Consider the following 21,318-nt stretch of genomic DNA (forward strand, 5'->3'; position numbering starts at 1 on the left):
CTTAGAGACTTTACTGTTTTGCATAACAGGTACCAAGTCTCCTCTGAGTGCGGGCTCCGACATCAGAGGTTGCTTTACAGAGTGCCCTGTCGCGGGGCGGCGGGGATATCTCCGCGCAACTGGAGCTACTACGTTTAATTCACGCTGCTGACAGCCTGCGCGCGGGCAGGGATGGACTTCTGCCTCTGGGGAGTACTGGCGTGTGCAGAGCGTGGGGGAGCCGAGGGCGGGGGGAGGAGATCGGAAGGGGAGAGGTAATCCCCGTCGTTTTGAGTATCCCCTATTTAGAAAGACTGAGTCTCTCCCAGGACAGCTGCTGCGGTCACACCACAAACTTAAAAGCCGTCCTCCCGCTCGCAGCGCGTCTTTCCGCGCCACCCTCTCCTCCCCAAAGCTCCAGCTGGTGCCTGGCTCTCCGCCGGTCCCGGACGGTGCTCGGGAGCCAGCAGCGCCCCCTGCCTCTCCACCGGGCTTCTGCGGCCGCCTCCTCCGCGCTCCGCCAGGGCGGCCGGCGGCTCCGCCGCTCCGAGGAGCTCACGCCGGGGCGCCGGGACGCGGATTCACCACCTCGCACGCCCTCAGCCTACATCCCCTCCCTCTTTCCCTGAAGGGACTTCGGGCAAAGACAGAGGGTGAGAAGCGTTCGCGGCAGGTAAGGTTGGTTTGGGGTCACCTGCTACTCTAGTGGGGAGGGCGCGCTAGGGACCGCGGTGTTAAGCAGGGGTAACCGTATTTGGGGGTGGCTGTGGATCCAAAGTGAGGATGCGGACCCGCGGGGTGATGACTCGTCCCGGGAAAGAAAAAGCGCTCGGAGCAGACTGGGAGTTGGCGCGCCGGAGAACAGACGGCGAGTCGGTGCACTGTGGAGCGGACGGCCTTTGCGCGCCGAGCTGGAGACAGCGTGGCGGCTGGGCGAGTCCCGTCTCTTCGCCGCCGGAGCCTCCTCCGGTTGCCAGCACCTCGCAAAGTTTTCCTCCCGAGACGCGCCCAGTAACTTCTCGCCGTCTTCCTGGCTTCCTCACCCCGTCCCTGGCCGCTGCGGGAGGGAGCGCGTTTGAACGTGCCCGGTGGCTTTAGCCGGCTGCAGGTTCTTTTGGAGGCGAGTTGGTGGGGACAGGCTGGGTATGACTTGGCCAAGGTCGTCGGCGCCCTCGCTCGTTCCTTTTCCCATTGGGCTGGGAGAAGGGAGGAGGAGACCGTGGTAATTGTTTTTGTTATCGTGCTTTGGGGGAGTGATGGACGACGCCTTTTCCCTTGCAAGGGAATCGCGACGCTCCGTCGGATAGAAACTTGCATCCTTCTGGACCCAGAGGGGAAAGTTGGAATGAGAGCCCAGCCCCAAAGCTGGCTGCCCAGGAATGCAGTTGCTGCAAACGCACTTCTGCTGGAGCGGGTCAGCCCTGGGTAGCCCTTGGCTGGGCTCGATCCTGAAAGACCCGAATTTGACTCCGGCTCGGAATGTAACCCAGTGAATTATCCCTTCTCCCCCGGGTGTTCCCTCCCTGCTCCCTACCGACCCGCCCAGAGTTGACGCGTTAATTAGCTACCCGGGCAGCGTTGGGGCCGTTTTCAACACTGGAAGATTCCCCTTCATTCCTGACTTATGTTCAGCCTCGTGTGTTGAATCACTCTGCTTTGGTCCCAGCGCGCGGAGGGCACTTGACAGGAGCAGGAGACACCACGCTCTCGCCCGCAGACTGGAATCGAGGGGACTGGACAGGAACAGTACGCCCGACAGCTGGGGCCGCCGAGGCGCCGAATTCAGGGTTTCAGAGACCGGATTTAAATGGGCGAACTTTTCGCCATTTAGACACGAGTTAAGCTGTAAATAAAATCAAGTGCCTCTACGAGGAGTCCTCTTTCTCCACCAGACCCTTTCATTCTTCTTAGCTACTCAGTGCTGTTTGCACAAGCAAAATAAGAGAGCGGGGAGAGGGGAGGGATTTAAAATCACCAGTTTAGCGGGAAAAGGATCTCCTCTTGACTCTGTGTGTGTGTGGGGGGGGTCGTGGGGGAGGCAGAGGGCATGGGACCCTACTGGGTCTGGTGCTGCTATTCTGTAACCCTGGCAACCGCCAGGGCATGAGCGGTCAGAGCCTTCCGGGTTCTGCACGTGGAAAGAAAAATGTGAAGGGTGGGGAAGGGAGAGAGCCGCATGTCATCACTCCAATGATGCCTTGCTTCTCCCGCTGCTCCGAGGCCAGACTGCAGGGAGAATGAGTAGGAAGGGTTGGGTTTGGAAGACAGCAGCCCCAGGCGGGAATTGCTTTAACTCTGTCCAGCTTTGGAATCGCTGAGGTGCAGCTAAAGCTGGTCAGAGAAGCCTTCACTGACAGACTACAAAGTGATGGTCCAGATCGGGGAGATGGGAAAAGACCTTGGCCCTGGGAAAAGAAAGGCCAGGAAATACAGGAAGGTGATGTGGGAAGAGATAAGAATGGGGTCAAGAGGTAACTGAGAGACAATAACACAACTCTGATCTGGACTGGCAACTTTTCTAATGGAATTTGCCCATTTATGGAGTGGAAAATTAGTGGAGAAGGAAAGGGACGTTCATCAAACACTTATTACATCTCAGGTGCTTTGTATATTATCATGATTATTATTTCTACCAATATTACACAAGATGACATTATTCATTCACTCCCTCTCCCTCTCTCCCTCCCTCTCTCCCTCCCTCTCTCCCTCCCTCTCTCCCTCCCTCTCTCCCTCTCCCTCTCCCTCCCTCTCTCCCTCTCCCTCTCCCTCTCCCTCTCCCTCTCCCTCTCTCTCTCTCTCTCTCCCTCCCTCTCTCCCTCCCTCTCTCCCTCTCCCTCTCCCTCTCCCTCTCCCTCTCCCTCTCCCTCTCCCTCTCCCTCTCCCTCTCCCTCTCCCTCTCCCTCTCTCTCTCTCACAAAAAAGGAGAGCCTTGGCTGGTGTGGCTTAGTGGATTGAGTGCCTGCCTGAGAACCAAAGGGTCACGGGTTCCATTCCCAGTCAGGACACATGCCTGGTTTGAGGGCCAGGTTCCCAGTAGGGGGCGCATGAGTGGCAACCACACACTGATGCTTGTCTCCCTCTCTTTCTCCCTCACCTTTTCTAAAAATAAATAAAATTTTTAAAACAATTAAAAAAAGATAAAGAAAAACAAGCAGATACAGGGTTGGAAATGGGTGGTGTCCCATTTTGGCTTTTTGAATCTTAAAGAATCATAATTATTAACAATAATGTTGATGGTTTGGGGAATAGACAAAGCAGTTATTCTCATTTTAGAGATAAGAATAATGAGATGTAAAGGTGTTAATTGATGTATCCAATATAAGCTAGTGGGGGGCTGAGCTGAGTTTGGAACTGTTTTCAGGCATCTTTCCATGACCTGACTTAAAAGAAGGACCTTTCTAAGATCAATTTACCTTTGTATCTGTATATTATAATTTACAAGGGAAGAACATCCGAGTAATGGATTAAATGGAGTCCATGGTTGAGGATTTATGTAGAGGCTGCCTCACGTCTGTAGGCTGAGAATCATAAATACATGATATTTATAATCTATATTTATCCAGATCTTATTGTAGCTTATATGAATGATTAGTGGCTTTGATAATGTTTATAAGGGATAATTAAAAAACATATTTTGTCAGATAATAACCCCATGTTCATGCTGAGAAAATTTCCTGAGATTAATGAAGTTTCCTTTGGTCTACTTATTGCCTTCATGATTTGAATACCTAAAACCTTACTTCATATTTCAGCACCATTGGTTCACCTTTGTAACAGTCTGTTGCCTATTCACTTAGGAGGAGCAATGATTTGACTTCTGTTACCTTCCTTTCTGAGAAAAATGTCTGGCAATGCAAAATGTTTTGGAATTATCAGGAAGCTATTGTCAACACAGAAGGAAGTAAAAGTAAAAAATAGAGAAATAATTATGTAGCTTTTCTTTTGCTTTCTTTCAGAATTGTCTTCATAGGTACATCTTAATTAATTAACTTGCTTTGTATTTTTGCATGGGAAAAATGCACAAAGATAAACTGAATTTTTAATCTATTTGTGTGGAGGGGCTGGTAAGGTTGAGAGTGAGACTTATTTTTGGTGTAGAGGAAGGTCTATAATGTAAACAATTATGAAGGCAGAGGAAGTACACGTAGTGTTTCCAATTACAGACTAACAAGTTAACTATGTGTTTGAACTTGTCATTGAGCTAAATTACTCTGAATTCTTTTCCAAAACTAGAAGAATATATTGTTTGGGGCTGGAATTAAATTAAAATAGCACTTTGCAACAACTTTTGAAGTATTTTGAAATATAAGTATTGATATTACATTTAAATTATTAAACATGAATAAATACAAATGATTAAAAACAGATAGTTAAATGCTTCCCCAAACTAGAATGTATAATGAAGTATACTGTTCATACTTAGATTTGAAATGATTTTGCTTATTTTAATGTATGTCAATATTTGATCCTTTATCTCCATGTTAATAATATTTAATAACGTCTAATAGTCATGAATCAGGACATCATTAACCAACTTGTTAATCTTCCAGTGTAAATTTAGGTTCTCTGCTCATTCTTTTGCAAAGGTCAATAAGCTATACATATTACGGTTCCATAGAACTGTATAAAATAAACTGAGAATTAAGTGACCAAAGGTTTGCAGATATGTCTGTGTGTTCCTGAATCTATCTTCCCTCTAAAGATGTGGTATCCTCTGCTTCAGAAATCAGGACGTACTTTATGCCCCTTGTTTTTTCTGTAGGGCTTTTAACAAAACTTCAACCTGTTTTATTTTTAAAGCTGGTGGTTAATAGTATTTCTGTTATTGGGGTTTACTAGCAAATCACAAGAAAATGGAAATATTTGCTCTGTTTTTCTAATTAAATATAGTTAAGGATCACTAAGTGGGGCTATTACTACTGAGAACAAAATCAGTGAAATAAGCAAAAAGTCTAAATTATTGAACATTTTAAGAGAAATGTAGTACTATTGCTTTCATGGGAAATGAACAAAATGATGTGGGTTTATGAAGGTGACATTATTAATCTACCATCAGAAAATTGTTCAATTTGTTTTTCCTATATTATTCATTTTACTAAGTGTTCTACTTACCCAATATTTGCATATCCTAAATAGCTTTTAGGGATTATGATGCCATATTTATTCTAGAAATGAACCTATATAAGCTGTATCTAATAACTGAGATACATTTATTATTAGTGTGTATGAACTGCTTAAAAACAATGTCAAGGAAAATAGATATTGTATTAATTTGCTTAATTAAGCCAATAGGAGCCTTTTTTCCAAATATTGAGAGCTGGGCCCATGCCTAATGATGTAATAATCTCAAATTATGTCTGAATCATGTGGTTTTCTTGGATGAGATGTATAAACTCAGTGTTAGGCTTTTACTCCCCTTTGTTGTCTTTTTATATTTATTCTAAAGACCAGTCCATACATGTGCAATTAAGGCATTCTTGGGTTTTAGTCCCTGTTGTTGCTTTTAGATAAATATTTGCTCTTCATTTCTGAAGTGATTGTTCTATGAAAGTAAGAAGTGTTTCCTAAGGTGAAAATGAATAATATTCTTATTTGGAGGAACACTTTCAATTTTGAAATATAACACATTTCAAAAATAAATATTTGGAATACTCTGAATTCTGAGTTTACTTATAATACTAAATACTGGGTGAATAGAAGTTAATATTAATTGGAGTTTTCTTATTGGAATGGAGTGTGTATTGTTTTGTAGTTCTTTTATTATTGCAGATATAGTTCATTACAGATATAGTTTTCATTACATATATTTTCATTACAGATATAGTTCATGATAATCACTAAAAACTAGAAAATACAGATAAGCGTAAAATGGAGAAGTGTTAGTAAAATTTTATTCATAAATTTATTACATACAAAGATATATATTAATTCTTACTAAACATGAAATTTATTTTTAAAATGCATTTTATATGTGACACTTAATGCCTAGATCTCTGTTTCTAATACTGAACCAGGGATCTTTGGAGAGATGGCTGATTCTAGAACTGGGGCAGGAACTATGCAATGTGATCCTCAATCATCTTGTAGTGCCAAAAAAATTGTGCTCAAAACATACACATGCGCACACACACCACCATCACCACGTGCATACAATGATAGAGGTATATCAAAGAGACACAGGAATTAATTTGTAGAACTCCCTGACCAAAGCAGGAACAATTTAAACAAAAAAGTAGTATTGATTGATCCAAAGTTTAAAATAAATATGTATGAGATTATGAAAATATAAATAAATGGGGACAAAAAGAAAAATCTCCCATGCAGTAGAATTTAAAATATGTAGCTATTCTGTCCTCAAGGAAGAGGAGCACAATTTTCTACTTCTGGTATGTGAGGTGAGTGTGGTTACTTCCTCCAAAAAGTACAGCATGGAAAGAGGGGGAGGGAGTCCTTTGCAGTGAATAAGCCTGTGAAGCACTATCTCAGCCAGATGGTCGCAGTCAACATCAACAGTTGTGAAGCAGGTTGATAGTATGTGCGCTCGATATGATGGGATGAAAATGGCACATTATTTCTGCAATCTTTCTCATAAAACTCCTAACCCTGATAACTAAGAGAAAAGTATCAGACAAATTCCAACAGAGGGGACGCCATTGTATACTTGACCATTACTTCTCCAACCTGTCAAGATCATCAAAACCAAAGAAAGTCTGAGTTACCATCAAAGGCAAGTTGAAGCCAAAGAAACACAACTAATCATAATGTGGCATCCTGGATGGGATCCATGGAAAGGAAAAGAACATTATGTAAACAGTAAAGAAATCAGAATAAACTATATACTATAGTTTAAAATATATCAGTATTGGTTCTTTAATGGTAAGAAATGTCCATACTAATATAAGGTATAAAAATAATAAGAAACTAGGTGTGGAGTGTAGGGGAATTCTGTACTATCTTCTCAATGTCCTGAAAAATAAAGTGTATTTTTAAAAATTAGATTTCAAAACATACAGATTAATCATGATAAAAAATTATATCAAAGGTGAATATTTCTTTGGTCAGCAAGATTAATACCATTCAATTAAATGCTTACTTTATGAGGGGTGACCCAAAATATCCCAGAATTTATTTATAAAAAAATTGTGTATTTATTATTACATGTTTAAAGTTGAGCCATCTTCAAAGAACTCTCCATGTGATGCAATACACCTACTGAGATGTTTTTCCACTACTCAGAATAGTTTTGGAACTCATTGATTTTGATGCCTGTTAGTGCTGCTTCTATTTTTTATTTAACCTCTTCCACATCAGCAAAACATTTTCCTTTGAGGACTTTTTTCATCCAGGGAAACCAAAAACATCACTTGGGGTGAAACCAGGTGAGTAGGGAAGGTGGGGAATGGGGGTCATGCTGTTTTTGGTTAAAAACTGCTGAACACTCAGCGTGGCATGCGCAGGTGTGCTTGTAAATCACTCATCATGAAATGGGCAAAGGTGTTGAAAGAGTCTTCCAAAAAAATTTCACTGAAGCCAAACGCAGCCTCTCACAATAATGCCTGCTAGTACATTGATACAGATAGATTCTTGGAACACTCACCTAGTGGGGGAATCCTGTACTACAAGATTTCCCGCCCTCCAGAAGATAATTCTGGCTTCTTTTGGGTCCCCCCTCATATTACCCTAGTTCAAGGTACTACTATTTTGCCATTTTTATACTGTTGATGCTAAATGTAATTAGATATTATCATAATAAACTCATATTTTTAGTGACCTATTCTCATATTACTTACTTTTCTAAATGTATTATTTGGATTGCTAAAAATTTCCAGATCACCATTATTATAGGTATTCGTACAAAGGAAGCTATATGTTAGTCATATCCTATAAATCAATCTTAAATATTAAAAGAGGAGGCAAATATTTTTTTCTACTTCTTTCTTTGCTATTTTATTGATATTGACAAGATCTATCATCAGTACCAGATGTCTTTATGTATAGATGATGATTATGCTTCCAAAATTTTTGCCAAAATGGTTTGGTGACTGTTTATTCTTCCCCCCCCCCTTTGAATCTCAAGGAATCTACTACATTAAGTACATTAAATATTATTTCCTATCAAATATTATATGCATCATACACATATCATTAGTACTTTGAAAATTAAGTTTACCGAGTGGTCCTCTACCTTCCCCCAAATTTCTAGAAGCTATATATTACAGCCAAAGTAGGATGGGCAGGAAAGAAGGGCTGCCTTTTTTCTTTCTACCTATTTTATGTTTTCTAAAAGCTTTCCCTCACTCTACACAGATACTTCCTTTCTGCGTGTGTATATATATATACACATAAGCATGTATAAATCTCATTCTTTCTTGTTTCAAATTGTTGCACTTTTTTTTTAATTTGAGCTTTACTCTCTTTTAGTAAGCTCTTTTTACAATTGGACCAAAAGTCTTGTCATTTTACCTTTTTTATCTAAGCTCTTATACATGCTGATGCTTATTTTTTGTTTTTACCTTACATTTATAATTTTTTAAGTTACCTGATTCTGTACTTTGCAGTTAACTACAGTTTCTGCTGAATTTGTGTTTTATTGGGGCAATTGTTAAGAAATTTAGGTATTTTTTCTTTCAGTTTTTAGTTTGTAGAGTCATAGCATAAAATGTTTCAAGGACTTGTTCAGGAAAAGTTATGGAACGTGATCCCAGAACGTGTGACTAAAAGGCTTTCTTTTGGTGATGCCCCACTGAATTCCCTGAAACAATGAAAATGTCTGAGAATGACTCCAATCAGTGTGACTAATATGCTCTGGACTCGCATTGGAATCTTAGATTCTGGGTTTTCTTTTTTGTTACACAAAGAATGTAATAACTTGCTTTTTAAAAAAGAGATTGTGTCTACAGTTACTTAACTCAATCGAAAAGAGGAATAAAAAAAAACAGAATACTCTGACCAAAACCTTTTAAAGTATATACCTAGCTTGTATAACAGAGATGTGTGCAATTAACAGTTTTCCATTTTTTATTCCTGCCAATAAAATTTTAAGTATTCCTGTTTTATCTCCTATTAATATATTTTCAGGTAAATGATGGCTAGTGAATTCATAATTATAACTATAGTGTTGTTTTTAAAAATATCTTTGTTAATGAAAATACTCAGGTCTTATCAATTTTGAGTTTTAACCTTCTAGATTAGAATAAAAATTCTTTAAACATCATAATTGTGTACTTATTAATTTTACCCTTGATATATATTTTGATTAAAAATTCACTCTTTTGGCTACATTAGCTTCTGTCTTATATTTTCAGTTGATATCTAGTCTCGTTAGTGTGTTAGAAGTTGCTCCTGAGCAGGTTGGTAGAAGGTTAAGTAGCCAGACTATTCTGTGTGCAACAGTATTTGCATGATGAAATAATGTAAGATGAGTTATTTGTAATTTTAAAACAAGAAGTTAATACAGGTCAAGATTATCATATCAACTTTTGAAGTTAAGATTTGTATCACCTGTGAAGTAGCTGTTCAAAAGCATTTCTACTGGATATGCCGACGAGAGAATAACATTTCCCTTTCTTTGGCTTGATTCACATTTCCCACAGCCATGGGGATTGTTGTCTCAGACTACACTGTGATGAGGTCTGGCAGGAGTGTTCGTTGTGCAGGTTTTAGAAAGGGCAAGTTTTTGGCAGGAGTAGCTTGCATAGAGAAGGAATGCTGTGCTCACACATGTGCACTCAATAAACCCTTCAGAAAGCTCAGGCTAACATGCTACAGATACTCCTCTCCATCCTACCCCGGCTCTGCATGGTGATTGTTTAGAAACCTTCTTTTTCATGTGTCACTGTCACACAGGCCTTTTCATATTCCAGGAAATGATCCTTTTGATTCATATTTCAAAAGTTATTAGAGCACTGTGAGTAGTCATTTCATATCCTGTGCACTTGCACTTGAAATTTATTAAAAATAACAATTACATTCAGATCCACATTCTCCTAGTGTTTATCAGTCACACAGCCATCATCTGCACAACACCCAACAATCTTCCCTTTTATATATTTGTAACTCTTGGTTATTTCTGATAATCAGAAATAAAGTTAGACGTTCCCCTTTTTCCTTTACTTATTGTATACAAGCAGTGTTGAAAAGTGTTTTTCTTTAAGTAGATAATGCATTAGGATGAAAAAAAGTCTTGTAAATTCCTCAAATTAATAAATATTACAAACCAGTGTCAACCACGTGGGCCAACGATCTCTGGATTCTTTCCTCATAGGGCATTGTTGGCTGTGCTGACTTCTCTTTCATTTGGAATAATTTTGACTTTCATTTCCACCTCCTTTCCTAGCCTTCAGATGATGCCCACTCTGCATGCCAGCCTCTCATACCTTCACTAAATCTTGCTTCAAGAAGTGCTTTTCATGCCATCTTTCCACCTGTCCTAATCTTCTACAGCTCCTAATAACTCTTACCCTTTCTAACTTCTTTTTTCTAAGATTTTATTTATTTATTTTTAGAGGGGAAGGGAGGGAGAAGGAGAGAGAGAAACATCAATGTGTGGTTGCCTCTCATGTGGTCCCCACTGGGGACGTGGCCTGCAACCCAGGCATGTGCCCTGACTGGGAATCGAACCTGTGATGCTTTGGTTTGCAGCCCGTGCTCAATCCCCTGAGCTACGCCAGCCAGGGCACCCTCTCTTACTTCTAGTATCACAAGGCTAGTTTCTGAAGAATAGGAACCAATGGTTCTTACTTCCACATTTCTCCATATTCTCATAGCATGTGACCAAGTCTCATACATAATTAATATGCAATCTCTAGTGCTTTAACTGAAATTAATCCGTTCAGACTCCATTGCCTCTGTTTTTTCCTCTTGTGACTACTTTGGATATATATTTTATCACAAGGTCTATTTCACACATGTATTTATCATAAAGGTTATTTCATACATATTCACATTACTCTTGATGGCTTTCTATCTCTAATTCCCTTTTCATCCTTTCTTTAATTCAAGAGGTATTTATAGAGCGCCTGTGCTGTGCTGGGTACTGTAAAAGTCACTGATGGAAGACAGATAAAAAAACATGCTTACTATCCTGAAGTAGACAGTTAGAAGAGGGTTCATTATCATCATCGGTCAAGTTAGTCTCTTTGTGATATTAAATCTAATGAACACAAGATTCTGTTTATAGTCTTGGGCTTTCCTCTCTACAGCCTTTTGATGAATCATACCATCCTCCCTAACTCTGCTTGTATCTATCTGGAGATGATGCCCAGAACGTTATCCCAACCGTGACTTCTTTCTCAGGTCATTTATTTTACCACACCATTACAACACCTGTGTGTTAGTCCTCATTGCTCACTACTCTATCTATAAGGAGGTCGCTTGGTGACTGAAAGTCTCAGAGGCTCTGATTAGTTTAGCTTTAAGCTGGGCCTTGAAGTGTGGGAAGCAACGTGGTGCAATGCTAAGACTACAAAAGCAGACAGACAGCCCAGGTTCAGATCCTGGCTCTGTCACCTCTTAGCTGTGTGATTCAGACAAATGACTTCACCTTTCTGCATCTGTTTCCCATCAGATAACTGGGGTTTCACGGAAGTCCTAACCTCAAAGGGTTATTGTGAGGACTACATGGGTTAACATAGGAAAGTCAAATGCTGTATGGTACATTACAGCACCTGTGTGCATATCATCTTTGTGCACAGATTATGCATGTTGCACATAGATCAGATTCTTGGGCCATCTACGCACTGCTCTGTGGCCTTCTTATTTTTCGTATGCTGAGTTCTGTTCACCTCATTCAAAGGACTGTCCTTTGGTGACCTCCCTCAGTTATGTTCTTGGATAAGAAAATGCCATTTTAGAATTGAGTGCTACCCGCCTCCTCTTTTTGCACACAAGTGTGTTTAAAGAGACATAATTTCAGGAACACTATTACAGACCATGATATAGTGATGTGAAGGAGAATCCGTGTCAAGGAACCCTTCAATGCTGGTTATCGCAGAAGAAGCAACTAATTTTGGAGGCTAAACATCAAGTAATAAAATTCTTAGGTGCCACATCTAAAGTCCCTGCATATTTCTTGGCATGTCACCATTCTTCTTTAACTGTCTACTCTTGGACTTGTCACATTGCATGTTTACTTGCTGAAGTGCCCCATCCCTGAGCAAGCAGTACAGATTTACTCACAGCACCCCAGCCTTTTGCCCCCAGTGCACAGATGTTTTTATCCTTCCAACATAGGCCTGCTGTCATTTGGATCCTCATGTCTGCCGCTGACTTCCACTGTTAAGTCACTATCTTGTCCCCGTAACTCTCCTAACCAGGTATTGTTCTTGGCACCTCTCATTAATTCTCTGACTATTCTTTGGTTTCAGAATGTTCTATTTTAGTTCCCTTTATAAGAAAATGTAGGGAAATGAGTGACCTAATTCACCATTCACCACTTGAGGATCTGGAAATATTCCCAGAAACATTCTCCTGTAGTACAGTCTCACAACCAGGGACTAAACTTTTTCTAGACATTTTACCAGTGCTGAGCTTTTCCTACTGGAGCTCTTTAGCTGTGGAGAGAACTGAGATTCCTTACTCCCTGAATTTGGGCTTCAGGGGATCTTGTAGAAACCTGCAGTACAGAATTTGTGTAATCAAGTTGGCTAAAGGAAGCTAAGCCCTCATCTCTCAAGGAGGAAATTTAGGAAGAGCCCAGAGATAAATAAGTAACTGCTGCTTCTAGGTGTGAGCAATCTAACACACAAAGAGCATCTTCGTCCCCTGCTGCCTCATCTGCTCAGCAGTTCTCCAGACTATAACTAAAGAAGCAGCAAGTATGCTAGATTATTGAACTTAAAGGTCACTTCAGCTTCTGAGCAAGTGGAAGTGAAACTGAATAAAGTTCTAATTATTTAATGGGAAAATATTTTTCTAATGCCTTTCTTGGTATTATTTCAGATTAGTGTATTCCCATAATTGTTACCATTGCATATGAATATTCATCAATATATTTTGTGTTAATCATAATTTATAAGTGTTTTCTTATGGTTGCAAATACATAGATGTAAATTGGTGTCAGATGTTTCATTTACCTTTTCATATGCAAAGATAAAATGTATATAATTATGTATAATATATAGTGTATATATATACCTTCAGCATGTTGCAAAATTCTTAAAGATAATTTTACTAGAGTAAGTCAACAGAAGAAAAACAGTTTTAAAGACTAGAACCAAGAGTCAATTTAGTTAGTTTTGCTTTCATAAATTCACTATAATTCCTATCAGTCTTTTATTACTTTAGTGAGTAAATATTTGTAAATCTGCTGGCATCTCTCTTGATGGTATTTTAAGTAAAGGAGATACTTTATATTACTTTTCTTACTAGTTTGCTGGAGTTTTTTAAAATGATTACTTTCAGGTGTCATAATGCGGACCAGCCAGTGGGTTTTCCAGGTGGTTACAGGGTCACTAAAAAAAGGGTGATCTGGGCCAAGGTAACAATTCTTGTTCGAGGTCTGTAGCCCAGAACTGAAGGCAGGTAGGCAAGGTGGAAATACACGGGACCAGTCCTGCAGGTTCTCGTTTTTGTCCCTCTGTAATTCCTGGGTTGGATCTGACTGCTCCATGTCGAGCTGCCACCCCTTCCCCTGTCTGGTCCTTCCACTACTGCACTTTGCCCCCAGTTCTGTTCTTTTTCCCCTGAAGATGTTCCTCGGTGATCCATTCCCTTTCCTCATTGCAGTTCTTATTTAAGTGGGAAAGGCACATGCATTGTTATCCCTGACCTCTCTCCTGGGCTTGATCATGCTGCCCGTGTTTTTTTCCAGTAGTTCAAGACAATTCATCATCCACTTAACAAGCAGTTTAAGGGGGAGAAAGAAATTTTATTTTACCCATCTAGGTTCTTTTGGCTGATCAAATAATTAAATCAACCTGAGACAGATTAACTAGAGAAAATAACCCAATTTAATTACATCCATGCATATGGGAACCCCACATACATGAGGGGTTCAGAGACAGAAAGTTAAAATTAAGTAGATATGGCATCCCAAGCCAAGAAATTAGGTAAGAGCCTGGGGCTCCATAAGGGAAGAGGGCAATTCACAGGATGGTAAGAGTAGCCAATGTTTAGTAATTAGAAGTTTGCCTAGCCATATAGATAGGTTGGTTGTAAAAGTTTTTTTTCTGGTAATAACTCATTATGGGTAAGTCCCCCAGTGCCCCTGCCACCCCTGCCTTTTCAACTTTTTAAGGAAGAGATAAGAATTTTTCTTGAGCTCACAGGATCTCTATTTCTTCAGCTCAAAATAAGCCACACGCCAAAGTAGCACATCCTTCATTATTAGGGTCTCATTATATGGTTGTGATTTTTTTTGGTACACAAGTGTTTACACTCTAATGAGGTGGAAATGAAGTGCACTTTGAAGTCAGAATTTATTATGTGGGAAAATCTGGTAAGTTCTCTAACTCTATCAGCTTGGGTATACTCATACAGTGAAGTGGAGTTAATGACAACTTTGAGTACAAAATGTATTTTATTTATTTATTTATTTATTTATAGAGGGGGAAGGGAGGGAGAAAAAGAGGGAGAGAAACATCAGTGTGTAGTTGCCTCTAGCACACCCCCTGCTGGAGACCTGGCCTGCCCTAACTGGGAATCGAACTGGTTACCCTTTGGTTCACCAGCCAGCAATCTATCCACTGAGCCACACCAGCCTGGGCAATGTGAGTATTAAATGAGAAAATGGAAATAATGAATTTATCCTAGTGCCTGATACCATTGTTCTTAATAAATAAACACTAAGTATTGATTTCTTCTCACCAGTGCACATTAAGTATGTTGTACTGGTTGTGAAAGCCTTAAAATGCTAAGGCACAGACTGGATTGTATTCCATGGGCAATTGGGAACCAATGAAAATTTCAGGAAGACAAACCTAGGAACAATTTTCAAGGAGACCAATTAAGAGATTCTTTATAGGTGTAATTAAAACAATGGTGATGAAAATTGAATTTGAGAGCAATACAAAGCTTTTATATCAGACTTTTATTATTTATGTGTGTATTTCCTCATTTTGCATAGTTTTATTTGCACAGCATTGTTATTATTATGGGGAGTTTCACACTTCACCTGACATAGAACTGTTTTATCTTCCTCTCGGAACCAAGATATGTTTACTGTCATACTTTCTTGTTCATGGTATACTTTTTGAAAGGGATATACATTGTTTCCAGAATTCACAATGAAACAAGTAATATCTTCCTACTATAAGGTCTGAGGCAAGATTTGATTCCAGCAGGATAGAGAACACCTCATGAATTTTTTCCTGTTAAAGTTGAATATTTCAGGTTACTAAAATAATCTTTAGATAGAGGGTGGAGAGTAGGAATAGACAACAACTTTCAGGTGGATGTCAGGTAAAAGCCAGTGACAATCTTAGCTAAATGTTTGTGAAATAAAACAGTGAATCCTTCTTCTTGTTGTCATATATGTTTAACATGTGTTGCTCTCGCTGTTCATCCTGAATAGAGTTTCTTATTTAAAAAAAAAATCTCTTGGTATCTTGTCCATTTTTCCAAAGCTAATTCAAATTTGACCTTCATCAGAATAACATTCAGAAAACATGAGTTCAGTAACTTATTTTCACTGTCACACACATTCACATTTTATAATAAATCACTTTAACTTATAAATATTTCATATGGATACATTATATCTATATCCATCTATATATCTGTATCTATACCTAGTCTATCTATATCTATATCATCTATCTCCCTAACAAACTTCCAGCTCCTTAAGGTAGAGACATGTGTCTACATCTTGAATTCATTCTCCTTGACACCTATGATAGCAATCAACCTTTGCTGATTTGTAATTGCAGATGAAAGAAATAGAGGCATAAGAGTCGAAAATAAGATCCTGAGTTATATGTAGCACTAGAAAAATAATTTGTTTAAATTAATAATGACTAGATACTTTAGCTATTCTTTTTCTGTTTTAGTTAGAATCAGAAAATCTTAAGTGATTTTCCTCTGTCAATCAAAGGCATCTAAAATAAGCTACATAGATAGCAGTAATTACAAAATGAAAAAATGTTACCGTGCTAGGATGAACTTTTTATAGCCTTCTGTACCATTCAGTTAATGAGCTGTGAAAGTATTCCAAGTACTCTATTTTTCCACCTTGCTATCAGTTCATTTAGACTTTAGGTTATCTTCATTCAAAAGAATGTTGAGGTGAAAATAGCAGACAACCCATTTGTTTCCAGAAAATAGTATTCCTAAAGTTTCATTTTATAGTCTAAATATATTGAAATTGTACACCTCCAATACAGAATTTTGGAATTTCGTCAACATGATGTACTTTGTTAAAACTTTAACAGAGCTAGTAAGCGTTCTTGTTTGTTTCCTTCTTTTTTTGTTTTGTTTAATTCCAGGCCTTGGAAATAATCATTATGTAAGCCTGAAAAATTGTTAGTTTCAGGATGTCTATTTGGAAATACTTCTAATTAAGAAATGATAAATAGTTACATAATTTTTATCTAGTTTGTCTTATAGACTCATGATATTTCAGAATTAAAAAAAAACCCTGAGACAATGCTTAGTCCAATTTTTTTTAACTTTACAGAGAAGGTGGAGGATGACATAATGTGAATTCTCCTCTCATTTGTTACCACCCTCTTTTCTTCCTTTCCTCCCTCTCTCTTCTACTTCCTTCTTTAAAGATGAAAAAATGTCTATATTCTAAGATGGGTGCTGACTGAAGAATGGCCCAACACTTGAGTAATTTATGCTATGAGTCTATAAAACACTATTTATAGTGTGTTCTGAGGCATGCATCTGAATAATCACAAAGCTGAGATTATAACTGAAGTCTCTTTGCTCCTAGAAGGACAAAAATCCTACTTCTTATTGATGTGGACACCAACAAGAAAGATTCATTTGATGTGATCCCAAGGAAAGAATTTATCTTCTGAGATGAACTTGCCATGGTCAACCAAGAGCCCACATTTTATAAGTAATAGTTGCCTAGCGGACATTTGCCAACAGGGGCTTCTTACATAGTCCGTACACAAGGGTGGACCTCTGACTGAACTCTCAGCCTCCTTCACTGTGCCCTGCTTGTTTATGCTGTCTGGGGCAAACACTACAGGGAAGCCCCGGGTTCCTCTTTCTACCAAAGGATTGAGACCTTCCCTGTGCAGTCAGAACAGTTGGGTTCCTCATTTACATGAAACCGACTTAAGTGATAACCTGGTGGGAATTTTTGCTATTGCTATAAAAGACAGCCTCTCCTTTGTCTCTGTGGGACACCATTTAGGTTGCTACCTGAATCTGTGTCTCCCAGGCTGCAGTTCCTTTTTTTCTCAAAGATGCTTTTAATTTTTTATTATAGTCAAGTTAATTTTGGTTTACACTGATGTTGGCAGATTATTTAGAAAATAAATCTAATGTGTTCTACCGGAATTGTTGACACTTAGATCCGGGTAAGGTGACAGCTACTAATGACATAATGATGACGATTTCTGAAAGAACAAATTAATTTTTTTTTATCTTATAAACAAATCTCTATTCTGCTTATCGTCACCAAAGCTATAAAGCTGCCCTGTGATATGGTCTTTACCTAGCTGTTATGGATGGGGAGAGAAAGAGACCTGAGTTAGACTCCCTCCTCTTCTTTGGTTCTTGTATGGCTGGCAAGAGAATAATTCAATCCAGAGACAAACACATATAGTGGAAATGACATAGTAGTGTGTTTATGAAACACACACAAGCACAAGGCTGCAAGCAGGCACCCAGCTAGTCTGAATGCCCCACTGATAGAGGAAATCAAGTTGTTAGTAAGTTTGTTTGTAAGTTACTGAGTTTGTTCTATATGATTGAGCAGAGGCTGCAAGTGGGTGCTTACTAATCTAAGTACACTGATTGTTGGAGTTTAGGGGTTCTATACTTCAGCTGGCTTTTAGGTTCCCAGTCCTTCCCGTTGGGAATTATGTACAGCTACAAAGGCTTTCTTTCTCAGTTAGTAAAGGCTCTTTGTCTTAGTGAAATTTTTACAGAGGCCCCTTTCCCAGCATAGGCCCCCCTCTTCCTCCTGTGCAGTTCAGCAGTCTTAGTAAGACTGTTACAGAAGCCCCATTTCTCAGCAGAGTCCCAAGGATTCTCCCCTCCTCCTGTGCTGTTTTTCAATGCTTGGGACACCTGGCAATCTGACCAAACTGAACCCAGGACTGCTGAGCCAAAAGGTCTTCCTTTTGCTTCCAGCCTCTTGCATTAAGATCTTTATTAGATTGTAATGGTGAGGGCCCTGCCTTTTTCTCCCTCTGGCCCCTCATTCCTAGCTACTATTTAACATATCTACTTTCCATTATAGAAAGAGTACATTTATAAATGTGTGTCTTTTATTAACACTTCATAATTTTCCATCTATAGATTTACATATGCATATTTTTATATATGCATCTATCTGAAGGAGAACAGAATATGTCCTCCCAAAATTTTTGGCAAAAGGATTATCTCGACTTGGTTATATTTTTTAATCTTTAAAAAATATTGATGAGAGAAAAAAACATTGATTTGTTGTTCCAGTTATTTATGCATTCATTGGTTGCTTCTTGTATGTGCCCTGACTGGGACGCACCATTGGTATAGATGGACAATGCTCTAAACAACTGAGCTACTGGGTCGGGGCTTGACTTGGTTATTTTTAAGAAATAGTGAACACAGGAGAAGCTCTGAAAACCTCATAGAATTTTCCCTTTTGTAAAATAAATTTACATTTACAAGGGAAATCTCCATTTGTAAGAGTGTCTTTCTCTGTCCCCACAAATGGATGACTAAATCTTTAGAAACTCCTACCTCTGGAGAAGGCAAGCAATTTAAATTTGCATAACAATCATACTCTTGTTTTATTATGCTTTTCCTAATAGATTCCCATAACTGATTCCCCACCCCTCCCCATCTTCCTTTGTCATTAGCTGAAGAAGGTATTTAAAGTGATGGCTTGGGCTCTTTGGTGGGTTACTGTTTTTCTGGGTCTCCCAGGTATACATACAGGAGTTATATATGTTGTAAACATTTTTTTTATTACAGAGGTTCTCAGCCAAGAACCTAGAAGAGCCTAGAAGGGTAAAGGGGAAATTATTTCTCCTCACCTACAATCTGAGTATATGTGTACCTATATTTCTGTTATATAACATATTATTATTTTAGTATGTCTATGATTTATATAATATATAAATATAATCATATATGCTATATATGATTACATGTACTTTATACTATATAGGATATGGTTTTGCATATATATATGTATATACATATCTATATAGATATATAGAAATATAGATATATATCTTTATATATCCACATACAGATATAGAGAGAGATTATAAAGATTAATGTGTTAGATGATAGATATTAGATGATAATAAAGTTTTGGAAACTTATTAAATGCATTCTTTAAAACTTACTAAGAAATATTCAGTACTGGAGCTAAAGAGGGAAACCCTACAGTCTCAAGTAAATCAGTTTTTATAATAATAAACATGAAAGCACTCACGGGATCAAACTCTCCCCTCAGTTGTAACACCCATCCCTTGAGATGGCCTGTCTCCTGGTCTGTCCCCCATTATAATGTAAGCTTTATGAAGGCTGGAATACATCTCTCTTGATCACCACATTATCACTGTGGTGCTAATAATTACATGATAGATGCTCAGTAGTAAGTAATAAATGAATAGATAATTCTTGTATAGAAGGAATGTGTCTGTGAGTGTCCTTTGTGATGCTCCCACCAGTTTAGAACATTCAGGAAGATTCTCTCGGACAGTTTGGAAAGTGTAAAATTGTTGATTTGCTTTCTATTTCTTATTTGAGTTTATCATCTGACTTACACTGTTACCTCTCAGTTTTAGGAAAACTTTATCATTCGAGAAAACGAAACCAGACAGATTGAAGGCAACTTGCACTCATGCACTTCTGTTTGCTTAATTTGTAAAGAGGGGCTTTTGGTAGTAACTCAGTTACTTTAAAATATATTAAAAAATAAATCATACTTAAACATCGATGAAAGTTATTAAACAGCATTTGCTGTTAAATATTCCTTGTGTAATCTGTTGTCTGTAGTTTGTAGAAAGAATGAAGCTCTCTTGGGTTGGTGTCTAACTGCACCTCTCCCCTCTCAAAATGTTAATATCAGGTAAATTATGTAGGCAGATGGGTCATTTTCCATGTTTTTTAAAGAAAACAGATAAACAAAACTCTGGTTCAAGATGCTGTCACACAATACCCTCTGCAAAAATATGCATGTCACCAGCATGCAGCATGGCTTTTCCTTTGCTGTGTATAGCCCTTAGTTTGTAGGAGTTGTAGTCTTATCTGAAATGTTACTGATGTCCATTTGTCATCTGGGTGTGAACAAAAAAAAACAGATAACATTTTTTACACAATATCATGCTTTCTTGATGTGGTCACTTTTAATAATAGAAACCAAAGGAAACATTTCCCGATGTATGTACCATAATTCTACCAGGAAGCAGATGTACAGTCTTATTTTCATCTTAATCATGTATTTATTTATTGCATTACATCTTTCAGTTGTGGATATTTTCCTGTAGAGGGAAATTCCATCCTTCCTGGAATAAAAATTACCCAAGTTTTATGGTTGTTTTTTTTAATCTGGTGAGTTGATGTAAAAATGCATTCTCCCTTCTTGTATGTATTAGTGTTTTGATTCTGTCTCTACATAGGGAGAGCTTGAGTGCTTATAACTCTTACTGAGGTTATTTCTGAGGTATCATAAAGATGAATCTAGAAAAAAAAGATGAATCTAGGAAATTTCAGGGGGAAAATTGCATTCCTACCAAAATGCAAGCAAATGGATTTCCAACAAGAGCATCAGCTTTATAGAAAATTATATCATATGAAAGTGACTATTTGTAATAACTAAATCTCCTGTAGTTCTAGCTTTTTCATTCTTTTCTTCATGCTTGCTGGAGTGATTTATGTCTCCATCAGAAGAACATCTCTACCCTTGACTTCCCTCCATATACCAGAGACTCTTTGTTTCACTTGTCCATGTATCCAGCCGAGATCTCCAGATCAAACATTTCCAACAAAACATTTCAGCCAATTATACTGTGCTAATGCTTTGATGTGGTTGATTTTGTTTCTTATACAGTGATGCCTAATCTGGTTTGATCTCTACTGTCTCCATGTGGGTTCCTATTCATATGTGTCTTAACAAAATGACTGCTGGATCACTAGCCACTCTTGCTGGTGGATATTTCTCTAGGGCCAATTCATGTTTGAGGGTCTCAAAATGTTGTTCAGCCATCTTTTGACAAATCTGGC

General features: G+C 38.6%; 1 protein-coding gene across 2 annotated transcripts in view; it reads left to right on the top strand.

Moving 5' to 3' along the window:
* Positions 1 to 253: 253 nt before the first annotated feature.
* Positions 254 to 21,318, top strand: part of SEMA3D (semaphorin 3D) — a 194,516-nt gene continuing 173,451 nt past the window's right edge. The window contains exon 1 of one of the 2 annotated variants that reach the window (XM_045828294.1): positions 254 to 652. The gene's annotated coding sequence lies outside the window, so the exon portion shown is untranslated. The remainder of the gene's footprint in view (positions 653 to 21,318) is intronic. The other variant, XM_045828295.1, reaches the window with a different exon arrangement.

Source organism: Phyllostomus hastatus, unplaced genomic scaffold (assembly GCF_019186645.2).
Source record: "Phyllostomus hastatus isolate PE091 unplaced genomic scaffold, TTU_PhHast_1.1 phas_scaffold_78, whole genome shotgun sequence".
Lineage (NCBI taxonomy): Eukaryota > Metazoa > Chordata > Mammalia > Chiroptera > Phyllostomidae > Phyllostomus > Phyllostomus hastatus.